We start from the raw sequence: 13,770 nt of genomic DNA, 5'->3' as shown, positions 1-13,770 counted from the left end.
TGAGGGGCATTAAGGGGGAAAATATTGTAAGGGGACATTAAAATAACAGCAATATTGTGAGGAGAGCACTTAGAGGGAATAACTGATGTGAGGGGGCAGTAAGTTGGCATAACTACTGTAAGAGGACACTAAGGTGGCCTAACTACTGTGCGGGGTCACCAAGGGGGCATACCTACTGTGAGGGGGCTCTAAGGAGGCATACTTATTGTCAGGCAGCATAACTACTGTGAGGAAGCACTAACGGAGCATAGCTACTGTAAGGGGACACTAAGGGGGCATAACTACTGTGAAGGGGCACTAAGGGGGCATAACTACTGTGAGGGGGCACTAAGGGGCATAACTACTGGGTAGGGGAACTAATGGGGCATATGTACTGTGAGGGGTCACTAAAGGACATACCTACTGTAAGGGGGCATAACTACTGTGAGAGGAACTAAGGGCGTACATCTACTGTCATGGAACCCTAAGGAGGCATACTTATTGCCAGGCAGCATAACTACTGCGAGGAGGCACTAACGGAGCATAGCTACTGTAAGAGGGCACTAAAGGGTCATAGCTACTGTGAGGAGGCACTAAGGGGACATAACTAATGTAAGGGGACACTAACGGGGCATAACTACTGTGACGGAGCACTAAGGGGGCATAACTACTGTGAAGGGGCACGAAGGGGGCATAAATACTGTGAGGAGGCACTAAGGGGGCATAACTAATATGAGAGAGTACTAAGGGATCATAGCTACTGTGAGGAGGCACTGCAGAGGTATACCTACTGTGAAGGAGCACTAAGGGGGCATAACTACTATGGAGCACTAAGGGATCATAACTACTGCAAGGAGGCACTAAAGAGGCATAGCTACTGCTACTGTAAGGGGGCATAACTACTATGAGGGAGCACTAAGTGATCATAACAACTGCAAGGAGGCACTAAAGAGGCATAATTACTGTGAGGGGGCACTAAGGAGGCATAACTACTATGAGGCAGCACTAAGGGATCATAACAACTGCAAGGAGGCACTAAAGAGGCATAACTACTGTAAGGGGGCATAACTACTATGAGGGAGCAGTAAGGGATCATAACAACTGCAAGGAGGCACTAAAGAGGCATAATTACTGTGATGGGGCACTAAGGGGGCATAACTACTAAGAGGGAGCACTAAGGGATCATAACTACTGCAGGGAGGCACTAAAGATGCATAACTACTGTGAGGGGGCACTAAGGGGACACATCTACTGTGTTGAGACACTAAGGGGGAGGCAATTATGCAATTTCTGCACTGATCCCTGGATCCATGTGAGGTACAGGGCTGGTTCTAGCTTTGTTAGAAATAGGTTGTCATGTACTATATGGTGTCTGATTTTCATTCTTTACATCAATCATGGCATGAGGAGTTTGCTGACAGAGTCTGATTAGTAAAACTGTGAGGAATTGTCTGACTGCATTGACTGCATTGATGTATCTTCCTGCTCAAAATCTGCCAGCATAGTGTGGGTTATCTTTGTCCACCCTTATCAATTTTCAACCCCCCTAAGACTCCTTGTTAGAATTTTAGGGTTCTAGTCTGAGGAACAATGATTAGGGAATGACTTGGGTCATTGTTTTCCAGTCATTGGATCACTGAAAGGTATGTTTCTGAGGGATAAGTTGTCACTACGTATTGTAATGGATGCTAGGTAGACAAGAGCTCTACTATCTTGCTGTAATTTGCTGTAATTACTAACATGATCCCTTCATTTTTGCAGAAAGATGTAGAAATGTGGACTTCATGTTTGCCTTTTAGCACAAATACCTTACACAGATCTCATTGGGCCCCATAGCAACACTTAGTAAGGACCCCCCTGCCCAACCCAGTTTTCCAGAATGCATGCATTAATCACTCCCATGCAATGCAGAATGCAAAACGCAACGCTCCAGATTTCTGATTAATTTATCTTTTTTTTAATTAATAAAAAATTTATTAAAAAATGTAATAAAGAAGTCACCCTTGGCATCACTCATTTCTATTTTAGAAAAGTGGAACAGGTGCTTAATAAATATGGCTTCTGAACCCCATATTTCCCAATGTATTCAAGCCAGACAATCAGGGCCGTCTTTAATATTGATTGGACCCTGGGCAAAAATTTACTTGGGCCCCCTGGATCCCGCCTTCCCACACCCTAGCATGCAATCACGGCCTCCACCACAACACACACACACAAAAAATCCACACACCTGGTAGAGTACAGTGATATAAATACTTCCAGTTCTGAAGACTCCAGCGGCTCAGGATCAGTGCTCTGGGCTCAGGCTGGAAGTGGGCACCGCTCTGCAGGAAGGAGACCAGGGCTCGGCTCACCCTAGCGTTACAGTGCACCCCAGAGTATGCAGTATAGCACCCTATAGTATACAGCAACCCACAGTATGCAGTGTAGCACCCTATAGTATACAGCACCACACACTATGCAGTATAGCACCCCACACTATACAGTATACAACACCTCACAGTATACAGTAGAGCAGTATAGCACCCCTCAATATACAGCACATCACAGTATACAGCACCCCAAACTATACACTATACAGCACCCCACACTATACAGCCCCCCACACTATACAGTACAGCAGTATAGCACTCCACAATATACAGCACCCACAGTATACACCACCCACAGTATACAGCACCTCACGGTATACAGCACCCCAAAATATACAGAATACCGCACCTCACAGTATACAGAACCCCAAACTATACACTATACAGCACCCCACACTATACAGCCCCCCACACTATACAGTACAGCAGTATAGCACTCCACAATATACAGCACCCACAGTATACAGCACCTCATGGTATACAGCACCCCAAACTATACAGAATACCGCACCTCACAGTATACAGCACCCCAAACTATACACTATACAGCACCCCACACTATACAGCCCCCCACACTATACAGTACAGTAGTATAGCACTCCACAATATACAGCACCCACAGTATACAGCACCTCATGGTATACAGCACCCCAAACTATACAGAATACCGCACCTCACAGTATACAGCACCCCAAAATATACAGCCCCCCACAGTATAAAGCACCCCACAATATACAGTATACAGCACCCCCATAGTATACAGTAGAGCAGTATAGAACCCCACTATACAGTAGCTTACAGTATATTAGCATTACAGCCCCTGTCACCTTTTCCTGATGTAATCTTCTCAAAAAAAGCTCCACAATTATGGGAAACTTCTCCTGCAGCAACACTCCTGGTAGACAGGAGTGACCTCATAGCCATGTGACCAGTAATATTGCTAGGTTACTGGTCACATGGTGATGATGTCATCTAAGGACCTAGAAAATCACAGCTCTCACAGTACGCTGCCTGGAGTGCCGGCAGGCAGGCATGGCATGGCAGCACCCCCTTGTGTAGCTGATAGCCTGATACTCGGGGCAGTGGCCAGCAGGGCTCAAGAGGCAGCTGCCTTGGGCCCCCCAGGAACAACTGGGCCCGGGGCAGCTCCCCCTTTTGCCCCTTGTTAAAGACGGCCCTGCAGACAATTGGCATAAATGCATCGATAAACCTCCTGTTTCTATTCTATTACAAAGCTGGCTGCCTGCTGCCACCACTAGGTGGAGCTCAGTTAATAGGAATGTATGCCAATAAAATTGACTGAAATGGAAGCTGTAATAACCCATTTGCACTGAGATCCCCTTAGTGGTGGCTGCATGAAAATGCAGTGTTTTCACATTGGGAAGAGGAGGAGGAGGAAGTGAGTGTCGAGCTTTCTCGGAATCTCATGGTCTGCCTCCATTGAAGGTACACCACTGCAAATACCACAAGGAATGAACATGCGTTGTCCATATGTGTGTCTGTTCTCATAGCTAAACTAATAGCAAGGCTGCGGTGAAGGTTAAAGAGGACCTGTCGCCTGTCCTCACGTGTTTTTTTTTAGTAATGACTTGTATACTCCATGTAATAATAATAATTCTGGAGCATCTATTCTTATGACTTTTGTTGTGCAGTTCTTTTATTATTCCAGCTAGAAGTTATGAATAAATTACTAGCAACTTGCAGTGAGGGTCCAGCTGGGTGTAACCAGTTAGGGGGTGTCTTTAAACAGTATGACAATAGCAGCACTTGTTCGATAATGTCAGATTGCGCAGGGGCACCACCCGACTGGTAACAGCCCTCTGGACCTTCATTGCCTAGTAATTCATTCATAACTTCTAGAAGGAATAATAAAGGAATGGCACAACATAAAGTCGTAAGAAGAGATGCTCCATAATTATTATTACAAGGGAGATGAAAGTAAGGCCTCATGCACACGACCGTTGTTGTGTTCCGTTCCGCAAAATGGGGTTCCGTTGTTCCGTGATCTGTTTCCGTTTTTGTTTCCGTGTGTCTTCCTTTATTTTTGGAGGATCACCAGACATGAAGGAAAGAACAAAGTCTAAGTCAAGTTTGCCATGCAAATGATAGAAAAAAAACAGACGCGGACGCGGATGACAATCTTGTGTGCCTCTGCGTTTTTTCACGGTTTTTCCGTGAAAAAAATAGGACAGGTTATATTTTTTTGATGGACTGGAACCACGGATCACGGACGCGGGTGACAAACGGTGCATTAGCCGAGTTTTCAACGGACCCATTGAAAGTCAATGGGTCCGCAGAAAATAACGAGAAACGGAACAACGGACACGGAATAAAACAACGGTCGCGTGCATGAGGCCTTAGTGTTAGCCAGCTTGGATGTTAAAAAGAAATACTAAATACTACTCACCTTTTCTTTCCCTCTGTGATCCAGTGTAGAAGCTATGGCAGTCCTCTAGGTCATTGATTACAAGCTGCCAACATGTGACCGCTGCAGCCAGTCATATAGTGTCATATTAGTGACATGACCACTCAGTCCTAGGAGCCATAATGTCGGCAATACCTGCTGCAGCGGTCATTCTCTGGGAGCTTTGAAGTAATAATGGGGAGGATTCCCGGAGCTTCTGCTCTGGATTGCCAGAGAAAAGGAGAGGCGAGTAGTGTTTATTTTAATGTTTTCTAACATTTGCAGGTGGTTTTATTATTTAACTAGAAAATGCATATTGTGCATATCCAATTAAGAAATTAGCATAGAACTAGTGATGGTAGATTTGTATTTGTCCTATTTTGGAAGAATCCGAAGTTTTTTTCTGTTTACAGTAAATTATGATTTCCCGATCACAGTATGTCAGAATTAACTTATTTGCCCGACTGCGGCCAAATATACAAGACCACTAGTAATGTGAGACTATGGGAGTATTGCGCATGCGCCGTTACTGTATCCGAACCTGGATCCGTTCAGATAGTGCCACAATCCATAACGAATCTGTGTTCGGATTAGTACGGCATGTATCACTACTTACAGTAACAGCGCATGTGCAAGATTCCCATGGTCTTACGTTACTAGCAACCTTGTTCATTTGGCCCCAAGCGGGGCAAATAGGATAACTCTTACATATGGCGATCAGGAACTCATTATATGTACTGTAAACAGAAAAAAGATTCAGATTCATCCAAAACAAGACAAATCTTCCGTCTACATAGAACATTAAGGTCCACATCTTGTACTCTCAGCTATATTAATTGTGTAACTAAACATGTAGGTACGTAGGGCAAAAGTAAAGATAAAATACGTCATACATAGCAAGTAAAGCCAAAAGTATAAAAAGGGGTACTCTGGCAATCACAGTCAAACTTAAATTGGACCTGTAACCTCTTCTAAGGGTACTTTCACACTAGCGTTATTTTTTTCCGGTATTGAGTTCCATCCTAGGGCTCAATACCGGAAAAAAACTGATCAGTTTTATCCTAATGCATACTGAATGGAGAGCAATCCGTTCAGTATGCATCAGGATGTCTTCAGTTCAGTCACTTTTACAGTATTTGGCCGGAGAAAATACTGCAGCATACTGCAGTATCATCTCCGTTCAAAATTCCGGAACACTTGCAGAACAATTGAAATGCATTAATACCAGATCTGGCACCAAGTGTTTTGAAAAAACGGATCCTGTTTCCCGGTCTGCACATGCGCAGACCTTTAAAAATGTGAAAAAAATAAATGGCGGATCCGTTTTTCCGGATGACACCAGAGAGACGGATCCGGTATTGCAATGCATTTGTGAGACGGATCCGCATCCGGATCCGTCTACAAATGCTATGTGTTTGCATACAGATTTTCGGATCCAGCAGGCAGTTCCAACGACGGAACTGCATGCCGGAATCCAACAACGCAAGTGTGAAAGTACCCTAACATGTGTGTTTTAGTAATTTCTTGCATTCCCCATGTAATAACAATTCTGGAACATCTATTCTTATGACTGTGTTTGTGCCATTCCTTTATTATTCCTACTAGAAGTTTGTGAATGAATTACCAGCATTCTGCAATAAAAGTCCAACTGGGCGTTACCCATTGGGGGTGTGTCTCTGCACAGTCTGAGACTATCCAAACAGTGCTGTCAGTGTCAGACTGTGCAGGGACACCCCACCAGTGGATAGCATCCAAATGGACCTTTATTGCAGAATGCTGGCAATTCATTCATACACTTCTAGTAGGAATATTAGAAGAATGATTACAAGTCATTATGGAACAACAAATGTTTTTACATTTTAAGGTCATCGAAAGTTTTTTAGGTTCCGTTCACATTGCATTTGGTCTTCGCATCAGTATTCCCCGAAATATATAGAAAATCAATACAGCTATATAGCCATACTGGGACATACATTGTCTATTGGCCACAATACAAAAAAAGTATACCACATTTGGAAAGTCTTCAGCCCCTTTGACTTTTATTTTGTTGCGACCTTGTGCTAAAATAAAAACAAAATCATATTTTCCCCATCAATCTGCACTCAATACCCCATAATGAGAAAATAAAAATAAAATTTTAGAAATGTGTACAAATTTATTAAAAAGAAAAAACTAAAAGTTTGCATGGGCATGAGTATTCAGACCCTTTACTATGACACTTGAACTTTACTCTGGGGGCCTCTCATTTCTCTTAATCCTCTTTGAGATGTTTCTGCACCTTAATTGGAGTCTAACTGTGGTAAATTCAGTTGATTGGACATGATTAAGAAAAACCCATCACTGTCTATATAAGGTCTCATAGCTGACAATATATATCACAGTAAAAACCAAGCCATGAGGAGGAAAGAACTGCCTGTAGAGCTCAGAGACAGGATCTTGTGGAGGCCCAGATCTAGAGAAATTCTGCTGCACTGAAAGTTCCCAGGAGCACAGTGGCCTCCACAATTCTTAAATAGAAGAAGTTTAGAACAACCAGGACTCTTCCTAGAGCTGGCCGCCCCACCAAATGGGAAAGAGAGGTGCCCAAGAACCCATTGGTCAATCTGGCTGAGTTCCAAAGATCCTCTGTATAGATGGGAGAAAATTCCAAAAATCACTGCAGCATTCCACCAATCTGGGCTTTGTGCCAGAGAGGCCAGACAGAAAGAAACCTCTCCTCAGTAAAAGACACATTAAAGCCTGCCTGGAGTTTAATAAAAAACACCTAAAGTTCTCTTAGACGGTGAGAAACAAGATTCTCTAATTTTACAAAACCACAATTGAACATTTTTGCCTCAATTCTAAGCGTCATGTCTGGAGTGAACCAGGCACTGCTCATCACCTGCCCAATACAGTCCCTAGTGAAGTATGGTGGTGGTAGCATCATGCTGTAGGGGTGTTTTTTAGTGGCTGGGACAGGGAGACTGGTCAGGGTTAAGGGAAAGCTGAATGGAGCAAAGTACGGAGATATTCTTAATGAAAATCTGATTCAGAGTGCTCTGGACCTCTGATTTAGTGAATTAGGGATAACTCTATGTCTGTCCTTGAGTGGCCCAGCCAGAGCCCTGACTTGAAACCAATCAAACATCTCTGGAAACAGCTGACCACCCATGGTCCCAATCTAGCCTGACAGAGCTTGAGAGGATCTGCAGAGAAGAATTGCAGAAAATTCCCAAATCCAGATGTGCAAACCTTGCGGCATACCCAAGAAGAATGAAGGCTGTAATTGCTGCCAAAGGTTTTTCCTATTTCTAACATTCTGCTTTCACTTTCTCATTATGGAGTATTGAGTGCAAAATGGAGGGTAAAAACTTGAATTAGCATAAGACCGCAACAACACAAAATGTGAAAAAAATAAAAGGGTCTGAAGATTTTTAATATTTTTTTTTTGGGGGGGGGGGGATTTCTGAGTACCTATAGCTACATTTTCACTTTGTTAATTTATATAAACAGGTTTATAACAATGGCAGTGAACATCTTTGATGCTCACTGACTGTCACGACCTATCGCTGACCCTATGGTGCTTGGGGTCAGAAGGTCGCAGCGGGTGGCTACTCGCCCGATTTCAAGAGATCGCTCCATGACCTAGTTGTGGGAATGGATTCCGGTCCAGGTTTTCCTGTTTTGGTTTACTATCTAGGTATCGGTAGTTTTCCTTTCAGCTGTTCTCTGTCAGCCACTCCCAGCCACTATATATTCTCTCTTCCTACTTCCCTTGTTGCCAGATATAGACCTTCCTGTCAGGTTATCTATTCTGACCTCAAGTGGTGTTGCTGGAGCAGTTGGAACCAGTGTGGTTGGATCTCCGGTTCTCTCCAGTTTGTTGTATACTGTTTGTTGTCTCCCTTCGGGGTTATACGTGGTGTTAGTGTTGTTTGTCTTTTCCCTGTTGTAGCCCTAGGTGTCAGTAGTGAGGACTAGTGCTCCCACCGTCCTACTCACTACCTAGGGATTCTTCCAGGGTAAGTCAGGGACGAGGCACGTGATCGGCGTCCGGGTGAGCAACCCGTCTAAGGACGTCAGGGTTGCCAGGTGCCAGTGCCAGGTGAGCTAGGGGTCACCACTCCTCCCTCTCCCTTGTGTTAGGGCACCCAGTTTCCCTTCCCTCTGCGCCGCACGTCTGGTACCTGCCATACCAAACGTGATACTGACTTGACTGTGCATGTTCTCTATGAACTTTTGAAGAGGTTATAATCCATCCACAGTCATAAATGTATGATCACTGGGTCCCCTCTACTGAGACCTCTCACCAGCCACTAGAACAGGGATTCTTTCCTTTTCCGCTTCATTCTATGTCTATGAGGCTAACCGAGAGAGCTGAGTACAGTTCGTGGGTGTTTATGTTGGTCCTATAAAGATTGTATTAAGAGATATTATGCATATTCAACCTCTGCTCAACTCAAACACCTCCTAGCCTTGGTTTTCTGGCTGGGGGAGCAGGGGGCTGAGCTGTTACCCATACCCATCTAGCTTTTATCACCTTTAGGTGGACAGGTGATAAATATTTCAAGCTATAATATACTTTTAAAGTATAAGTTGGATTAAGGATAATTTTGTTAAGGCTCCATTCACACGTCCACAATTGTCTGGAATGGGTGCGGACCCATTCATTCTCTATGGGGACAGAATGTATGCTAAGAGCACACTATGTGCTCTCCGCATCCGCATTTCCGGAGCGTGGCCCCAAACTTCCAGTCCGCAGCTCCGCAAGAAAATAGATCATGTCCTATTCTAGTCCGCAGCTGCGGACAAGAATAGGACTTCTCTATATATTGCTGGCCATGTGCGGCCCGGTGTATTGCGGATCCGCACTTTGCGGATCCGCGATACACCATGGACGTGTGAATGGACCCTAATGTTGAAAGGTCACTAATAAAGTGGTATTGTCTATAGACGCAACTCTCCTTTAGTGGTAGTGGACCCTTATTTCAGAAGACACTTGGGAGGTTGAGTGGTCTAAGATTAATATTGACCCATAGTGGGTCCTTGGATCATACATGCACCATGCCACGTGCATACCCATTCCATGCCTATGGCGCTGACAGACAAGTACAGCACTTAGCTGTGTCTGTCAGTCCCATAGAAATTAAATGGATTGACACGGCAGATGCTTGACCACCACTCCATTTAAACACCTCATGCAATGAAGAAGCTATGTTATATATTCACTTTCTGAAAGGGGTTTTTAGTCCCTGTTTGGAACCCCCATTGTAAGTAAGAAGAGCAGCTCCCGCTTTGATAGACCCAGTCTTTTATTTGAACACTTTAGCTTCAACAGTTGGAGGACAAATATCAGGCCAGATACAGGTTCCACTAGTAACAATCATTGATTGCTTAGAGTTAGATAAGCTCTTTAAGCTGTTTGATGTCCACATTCAGTTTGTTAGAATCAGATTGTCTGGAGATCTTGGTATGGGCTTCTTGAGGGGAAAAAAGAGCCTGGACATTAAGTAACTGGTCTGGTTAATTCTTCATTGACCTCTGAATGCCAAAAAGAATTCTGACTGCCTTCAAAGATATAAGACTTGAAGGTCCACCAGTAAATACCTTGATCTGTCAGAAAATAAGCTCCAGTAGCCAGGACCCTCTATTCTTGTGTCTCATTTTGTCTACAAAAAAGTCATTTTCTTTGGACTTTATATTTGGTGATTGTAAAGTGCTTTGATATTATGGGTCCTATTAGACAGGCAGATATTTTTTCATTAGTGAGAGGCAGGGAGCGATTTAACGAGTCGTTTGTGTTCAAAAGGCGTTGAGTTGCACAAAACAATAATCACTAAATATTATTCGCTGTTTGCTGATTATTCCGATCATTGCTCGTTCACCCCTAGGGCATTTGCATTGCTAACGATTAGCAGATTTCTGATTAGACGAGGATATGTGGCAGCGGCTAACGATAATCTTTCAGTCAGGCAGGTCTGTCCGATCCATAGAAAATGAGCGATTTATTGCTCATCGTCCAGTTGCTGCACAGTATAACATGTGACGAAAATTCCTGAAAAAAGAGTGATATGAAAATTCTAATAATAATTTCTTTGTCTAATAGGCCCTTTAGAATAAATATATTGTCTGCAGCCCCTTAAGATCAAAGCACACAGATTGTAAGGGGCCCATTAGAAAAATTGGCAGCTTCTTGGTTGGTTGGTAGATTTCATGCACAGAATATAAAGAATCTGTGACAAGTTCCTCTAATTTCATGCTCTATTGGATGCTGTATGTACATACAGGAGAACCTGACGGGAATGGTCCAACAGCACATGCAAGACCCTTGCTGCCTTACAGCCACCTGTAAAAGGCTCTAATGAATGCATGAGGCCGTAACGTGTTCTGATAGCTTAGAAACAAAGGTTATATATGGGAAGTAGGCTGGCTAGATGTCGACTTCCTGGCTCCTGCAACTCCGACTGTTGCAAGTCCTGGACGGACGCCTGGGTGTCCTTCTTTTTTGTGGCTCTTGAGCTCAGTCAGTTATTAGAGCTGGCCTGACATCCCACTTTGTGACTGGAGTGACCTAAGCTATTCACTTGCTGCTGAGTCAATCCAGTGGTGAGTGAATAGCTTGCGTCATCACATTCAGTCAGCCACACAGCGGGATGTCGCTCTAGTGACTGACTGAGCTTGAGAGAAGCAGCAGCTTCTTTTGAGGTAATGAAAGTGGCTACCCTAATGGGAAGAGTGTTAGTAGGACACGTGACTTAAAGGGGTTATCCCATGAATAATGTAAAAAATGAAAACCAGACATCAGATAGTACATAGTGATACCTTTCTAACAAAGCTAGAACCGGCCCTGTACCTCACAGGGATTCAGAGATCTCCCCATCCATTGTTCTGCTAGATTTATATCAAGCTGACAGCTCAGGGGAGTGTCTTTTCTGCTGTAGCTCAGGGGGCGTGTCCATGCTCTACCTATCACAGCTCAGGAGACAGTTGAAGGATGGAACTGAGCATGTGCGGCCTTCTCAGTAAGCAGGTCAAATAAATAAGAAAAAGTACAAACAGCAGGTGGCACTATACAGATAAATTACGTTGAATAACTCAGTGGTTATGCAAAATTTCTAATTACATGTATTTACAAAAGTAGTGATACCTTTCTAACAAAGCTAGAACCGGCCCTGTACCTCACAGGGATTCAGAGATCTCCCCATCCATTGTTCTGCTAGATTTATATCAAGCTGACAGCTCAGGGGAGTGTCTTTTCTGCTGTAGCTCAGGGGGCGTGTCCATGCTCTACCTATCACAGCTCAGGAGACAGTTGAAGGATGGAACTGAGCATGTGCGGCCTTCTCAGTAAGCAGGTCAAATAAATAAGAAAAAGTACAAACAGCAGGTGGCACTATACAGATAAATTACGTTGAATAACTCAGTGGTTATGCAAAATTTCTAATTACATGTATTTACAAAAGTATTCAGATCCAGGGGCTGGTTTGAAGACTGTAGAATATTTTTCGTGGAACAACCCCTTTAAGACTTGGGTTCCTGAAAGCCTTTTACACTGGACAATAATTGTAACGATTAAAAAAAAAGATCAATGGTTGCCGATACAAAATGATCATGCATACATAAAAACCACCTGCCTGACACAGTGCATATAGTTCATGAACTTGTATTTGAAAATGGCATTATATGTACGAGAACTGTTCTGATGGAAATGACCATGTGGTCAGAACATCTTATCAAGCCCTTTATTTTCATTGGTGGCATGAAAAATGTTTCTGCTTTTGGACTGAAGACATGAAAGAACACTTAAAGGGGTAATCCGGGAATTTATATTGATGACCTATCCTCTGCATAGTAAGAAAACTCAGTCTGCACTCCGGTTTGCACGTGGTGCTCTCGTCAGAGGAAGGCGTCCCAATAAAGACCAAGGAAGAGGACCGGCACTTACTCAGCTTGCTGAAGAAAGTTCTCTCTTTATTAAGGACACTAAAGTATCAAATGTGACGTGTTTTTCAAACTTCCCCTAGATAGGTCATCAAAATCAGATCGGCGGGGGTCTAAAACCCGGGACACCCGCCAATCAGCTGTTAAAAGAAGCCTGACAGCACCTTACTTCTGTCACATGGCCTAGTTGCAGCAGCCTCATTCAATTTTATGGGGCTGAGCTGCAATACCAAGCACAGCCACTATACGATGTACGGCGCTGTGCTTGCTAAGCTTCCAGGAGTCGGCTGTACTCACCAGAGCGCCGGTGAGTGCGGCTGCTCCCTGTAACAGCTGATCGGCGGGGTTGCCGGGACTTGGACCTCTGCAGTTGTGATAAGATGACCTATACTGAGGAAAGGTCATCATTATCAATTCCTGGATAACCCCTTTAAAACAGAAAGGTTACATTCAGGAAAAGGGGAGATATTAAAGAAAAAGTTTAGGGAAAGAGAACAAGCAGTAGGGTGGAAGAGGACAGAACTGCAGAGACTTCATTTTGTGGCCCATAGAGGGGACGTAGCAACGGATTGAAGAAAATCATCACTATGAGATTTGATATCATTTCTTGGAACTGCATAAGTCCAGGGGCTGCACCATAGGAAAAAGTATAAGCGGGGCACATAAGATGGAGATGAAGGAAGTGACATACTGATAGTTCAGATATTAAGGGCGTAGTGACTTGATTTGAGAATGAACTTTTAATGAAGGAAGTCTGTGGCCGAGCAAAACTTCCTTCACTGACATTCGTCAAATCTACAGTATCTTTACATATGACAAGTTTGTTTTTGTGCCAAGGCCGCTTGTGTCAACATATTGTACCCACAGTATGCCAACTACCGAAGTTTAAAATAGCATACATAAAACTGTGACTTCCTACTGGAAAATTCCGTTTTAGTAGTCAGACTTCAACAGTGGCTCAGTGGTTAGCACTGGGGTCCTAGGTTCAAATCTGACCAAGGGCAACATCTGCATGGAGTTTGTATGTTCTTGTTTTTTAAATTGGCTTTCCTCTGGGTACTACCTTATACTCCTTATTTTCCGATCAGTATCTGA

General features: G+C 43.6%; 1 protein-coding gene across 4 annotated transcripts in view; it reads left to right on the top strand.

The window, feature by feature from the left end:
* Positions 1 to 13,770, top strand: part of ZNF219 (zinc finger protein 219) — a 110,172-nt gene that overhangs the window by 60,076 nt on the left and 36,326 nt on the right. The gene's annotated exons all lie outside the window — the stretch shown is intronic.

This window comes from Bufo bufo, chromosome 2 (assembly GCF_905171765.1).
Source record: "Bufo bufo chromosome 2, aBufBuf1.1, whole genome shotgun sequence".
NCBI lineage: Eukaryota > Metazoa > Chordata > Amphibia > Anura > Bufonidae > Bufo > Bufo bufo.
Note: the sequence above shows the minus strand (reverse complement) of the source record. Positions and strands in the feature narration are given on the sequence as shown.